The sequence below is a fragment of the Pollachius pollachius genome, assembly GCF_949987615.1.
Source record: "Pollachius pollachius genome assembly, chromosome: 19".
Taxonomy (NCBI): Eukaryota; Metazoa; Chordata; class Actinopteri; order Gadiformes; family Gadidae; genus Pollachius; species Pollachius pollachius.
In genome coordinates, this window is record NC_136952.1 from 3,353,778 (window position 1) to 3,359,036 (window position 5,259).

General features: G+C 49.1%; 1 protein-coding gene across 1 annotated transcript in view; it reads right to left on the minus strand.

The window, feature by feature from the left end:
• Positions 1-5,259, minus strand: part of LOC307089842 (cerebellar degeneration-related protein 2-like) — a 12,632-nt gene that overhangs the window by 6,750 nt on the left and 623 nt on the right. The gene's annotated exons all lie outside the window — the stretch shown is intronic.

The following is a 5,259-nucleotide window of genomic DNA, read 5'->3' on the forward strand; positions in this document are numbered from 1 at the left end:
GAGGGAGGGGGAGGGAGGGAGAGGGAGAGAGGGAGGGAGGGAGGGGGAGAGAGGGAGAGGGAGAGGGGGAGAGGGAGAGAGGGAGAGCGAGAGAGCGAGAGAGAGGGAGAGGGGGAGGTGGAGATGGAGGGAAAGGGAGAGAGGGAGGGAGGGAGGGAGGGAGAGAGCGAGAGAGAGGGAGAGGGGGAGGGGGAGGTGGAGATGGAGGGGGAGGGAGAGAGGGAGGAAGGGAGGGAAGGAGGGAGCGAGAGAGAGAGAGAGAGAGAGAGGAAGAGGGGGAGAGGGGGAGGTGGAGATGGAGGGAAAGGGAGAGAGGGAGGGAGGGAGAGAGGGAGAGATAGAGATGGAGAGGGGGGAGAAGGGGGAGAGTGAGGATGCAAGGGAGGTGGAGAGGGGTAGAAGGGAGAGAGAGAAGGGGAGGGAGGGAGGGAGCGAGAAAGAGAGAGGAGTGGGGAAGAGGGAGGGAGGGAGAAGGGGGAGAGGGGAGGGAGAGGAAGAGTGAATCAGTGAAAATATAATACAGCACACAGCATTGTGTGTTCGGTCCAGTTGAATCTTCCAGGGATTTGAATGTTGTGAACGTTTATTTACAACAAGATTTGGACTTCTCCAACGTCACCTGAAGGGGCAGAGGGTCTATAGTTCACTGATGTGTGTACGACAACGGTCGTACAAGACACAGGAGATCTATATGTAGACAATGCCAAAAGGTAGATATGGAAATAGGGAAAGGAATGAAGAGAGAGATGTTTGAAGGTCTTTAAGGAAATATGGAAACACAAGATTGTGCGCATGAAAATGAGTCTGTCTGATAGGCTACTATAGGAATCAAGCGTGTGTGTGTCTGAAGTATTCAGACTCTCCTACATCGGAGTACAGGAAGGTCGAAGCCTAACGATCTGAAAGAGGAGTTCAGTAGAAGCTACCTAGGTCAGGAGGATGTGCACCGACTGCGTTCACTCACTGTCCTGCAGTGCTCTATTTCAGAACAAGTTATTAAGGGGCCGGAAATAGCCCCATCAAGCAGCCTCTTGGTTTCCTGTTGGATTCAGAGTGCACTTAACCAATTATGTGGAGAGGAGAGAGGAAGAGAGGAGAGGAGAGAAGAGGAGAGGAGAGGAGAGAGGAAGAGAGGAGAGGAGAGAGGAAGAGAGGAGAGGAGAGGAGAGGAGGGGAGAGAAGAGGAGAGAAGAGGGGAGGAGAGGAGAGGAGAGGAGAGGAAAGGAGAGGAGAGGAGAGGAGAGGAGAGGAGAGGAGAGGAGAGGAGAGGAGAGGAGGGGGGAGGAGAGGAGAGAAGAGGGGAGGAGAGGAGAGGAGAGGAGAGGAAAGGAGAGGAGAGGAGAGGAGAGGAGAGGAGAGGAGAGGAGGGGGGGGGAGAGGAGAGGAGAGGAGAGGAGGGGGGGGGAGAGGAGAGATAAGGAGCGAAGAGATTGGACAGATATAGACAGTTCCCTTCCCATGTCAGCTGACTTTTTTGCCTTTAGGCACCCAGCTCCTTCTCCTCTCTCTCTCTCTCTCACGCCTTAGACCTCTCCCTCTCTCTCTCTCTCTCTCTCTCTCTCGCTCTCTCTCTCTCTCTCTCTCTGACACCAAAGCAAGGACACAAGATGTGTGCCAAGAACATTGGAAAGAGGTGGCAGAGTGTGGCTCAGAAATGCAGCACTGCACTGTTGGAAAGGGAGCAGGGAGAAGGGGAAGGGGGATGTAGAAATTATGTTATAAAAAGAGTGTGGGTTTAGATGCATAAAGAAACTATACAGATCTAAATCTTTAGGAGGCCTACATCTACATACAGAGCAGCACATGGTAGGCACAACGTGTCATGTAAAATCGATTTTAAATAAGGATGGGAACCCTTTGCCTCGAAAATTATTGTGCCTGATTGTGCCTAGTGTCTGCATTTGGTTGATTAGATGCAGCTTTCGTCCCAACATTATAATATGAAAACACATTTATTTATGGCACGGTTCATGAGTCATCATAGTTAAAGACAACATCTTTGCATTCTGACTCAGCAGTGTTCTCTAGCACAGTGGAGCGTCCAAGTCTGCCAGATCCATTACAGGGTCAATGAGAGGGGAAATAACAATACAGGAGTGAATGGGAGCGAGGTTCCCCCGGATCGATACTAATCCAACACAGTTTGCACCGTCCGGACACCTCTGACCTCTACAACCTATGTCAGATCAAAGCGGTCCCGGGACATCAAATAAAAAAAACCTATAACACAAAATAACCGATTCGTCTTCACTACATTTCCATGCGGTCCAGTCTTCTAGACGAGCCTCTTCAATGCCATCCCCCCACCCTTCTTACGCACTTAATGTATGTTGTACATGCTTGCACTTAATGTACACACTTATTGTATGTTGTACATGCTTGCACTTAATGTACACACTTATTGTATGTTTTACATCCTTGCACTTAATGTACACACTTATTGTATGTTTTACGTCCTTGCACTTAAAAATAGTACTTAGCATCGTATAGCAACTTATCCTAGCTATCTTTGTTGGATATGGGGTATGAGTTAACCTATCAATTGGCACTTGGTTCTATTAACATCCTTCCTGTACCGATAGCGATATATTGTTGTTTCTCTTTCTTCCGACAAATATACTTATTGATAGTTGCTCCGGATAAAAGCGCCTGCTAAATGCCCTCAATGTCAATATAAAGGTAAATGTAAACGAGAAGGGTTTCTTGTTAAAAACATCGGACAACAGCTTTCTTCTAATCGTTGTGGGAATCAGCCTCTTTGAGTGAGGAAGGCCTTTTCGAGCTAATCAAGCTAATGAGCGGCGAGCTCGGCATCCACACCGCAGGCCGTTCCCATGCCCACCGCTGTGCCCTGCAGCTCAATGAACCGCTAGGAGGTCCTGGCGTCAGCCCTTCAGGTGCACGGCTGAATGGAAGCCTGCTCACAGCTCTGAAGGGCTGCCAACGGTCTCCACGGCAGCTGCAAGGACCTGGAATAAACTTAAAAACAAGTTAGGACATAGTGTCGAAGGAAGTGAGACAGAGCAACACACCGCCGCTAATTCTACACGGACCACATGAAAGAATGTGTTTAGATGTATTTGCACACACTTATGTTAAGGTTTGGTTTTAGACAGACACTGTCATGTGGTGCTCCTATCTGCCTCTCTCTCTTGGGGTCACTTTATCTTTGCTGTGCAGGCCTTTAGAGAATGCTGCTCATAGCATCCTCTATAGACCGTATATCTACTGCCAGAGGATACTGCCTCCTACACAATTACATGAACTCTACGACCGAGGATGAACTTTCTACTTCTAAACTCTAAACTCTACTTCTAAACTGACTTAATGTGGCCTCTTCAGCTATTCAGCCACAGGCTTTTTCCTAGGATAGAAAATTTGCACCAGATGGGCCAGCTAGGATGTCATGAGCAACAAGACCTGGAGAATGACTTTCTCATCCCTTGCCAGTGAAGCGTCCGGTTGGATTCATCAGCTGGATGGAAACGATTCCTTCTCATAAACTATCGTTCCATTCAGAGCGTAATATTTGGCAGAGAAACCGCCTGGCACTACCTTGTGCTTCAAACCAATATATTCCATCTAATCTTCTCCAAAGACGCTGAGATTCAATCAAACTGCAGAGCGGTTGGCTTCCTTCTCTCTGGACATAGAGAAGCCCAGTGTGTTCGGAGGAGCAGTGGGTGACATCACCGGCATCTCAAATGCATGGGCTGATGCATGACGGTTACTGCGTGAGCACCAGATGAATTCACAGCTTGTACTTAGCAGAGGCGCAAACAACCGGGGTAACAACTAGCGCTAGCACTTGGAAGGCATTTGTTTCGCAATGCCTCGCAGGGACATTTCACATCTCGCTGAAAGCCCCTTCTCTCAAACTCTCTCTCTCTCTCTCTCTCTCTCTCTCTCAATCTCTCTCTCTCTCTCTCTGTCTCTCCCGCTCTCTCTCTCTCTCTCTCTCTCTCTCTCTCTCTCTCTCTCTCTCTCTCTCTCTCTCTCTCTCTCTCTCTCTCTCTCTCTCTCTCTGTTTGTGTTTGTGTGCTGCTTAAGCGTCTTTGCTCCTCCAACAGTGGTAGGAGGACTCACAGCGCATCTCTCCCTTGTGGATCATTGGAATCTGGAGGAAAACAGACCTCTCTTCTCCTCCCTTTGTCTCACATACCTTACAGGCAAAGCCCAAAGACGACAGCCCGAATCAAAGGTGGAATGATACACAAAGCTGGAGCAGATTCACGACAAACCTGACTTGTCAGGTTCGTCGTGAACAAGGTCCAGAATTGTGGATCATTCCATCTTTGATTCAGGTCCAGAAAAGAATGTCCAGAACTATGTGTAAAAACTGCATTAGCTTTCTGAATGGTTGCATTGGAGCTGCGATAGACGCAATAGCAGTCCCCTGGCCTGCTATTGCGTACATGCTGGGACGGGGTCCTCCACTGTGAGGGGGACGGTCCCAGCACCGTCTGGGCCCTGTGTCCCGGCTGCACCGCTGGGTAACTGGGTCGGAGCCAGCACAGGCCCCGTCCCACAGACAATGAGACCTCACAGAGGTTAACCCCTTAAGGGGCTTGGTTTTCAAGACGGCCAAGATTAGAGTTGATTTGCTTAAACACACTCATTTCCCTAAACACACGCGCACGCACACACACAGAAACACACGCGTGCATTTTCCTTCTGTTCGTGACGACTGAGTGTGCTGAATCTCTGAGTGGATAGCTGCGGTAGACGCTTGTCTCTGGCGGTGATATATGTTGTGCATGATGTGCCGATTACCGGTGGTGCGAACGTCCGATAGTGCAGTGTTGTGGAACGAGACCAAAAGCTTAGCGAGCTGATGAAACAATCATGATGTAATCCATTCTTTCTCGGAACGAGATACAGACATTTGAAATATGATATTATTGACGGGCTGCCCACCGTTCCCCACAACGGATTGGAAATCTTCTTTGTTACTGCCCTTTGTTCCGACGTCGCTCCTCCAGACACCTTTAAGCGTCGGATAGGGAGCAGCAGTGTGTTACCTGTACTAACGTATCACAAGGCCAGTGGTGTCTCATCTGCAGGCTACTGCGTGTGGCAGCATGTTTCGACCATGAAGGATAACAATATGGGGATGGCTGCAGTGTTTCACTTTTTGGCAATCTCCACACCCATCGACCGATCCCGTGTGCAGTAAAACCGTCAAACGACAAACGACAACAAAACCAGGACGACAAACGATAACGCGGACAGCAAATATGTCCTGTGAACTGTAGTGAA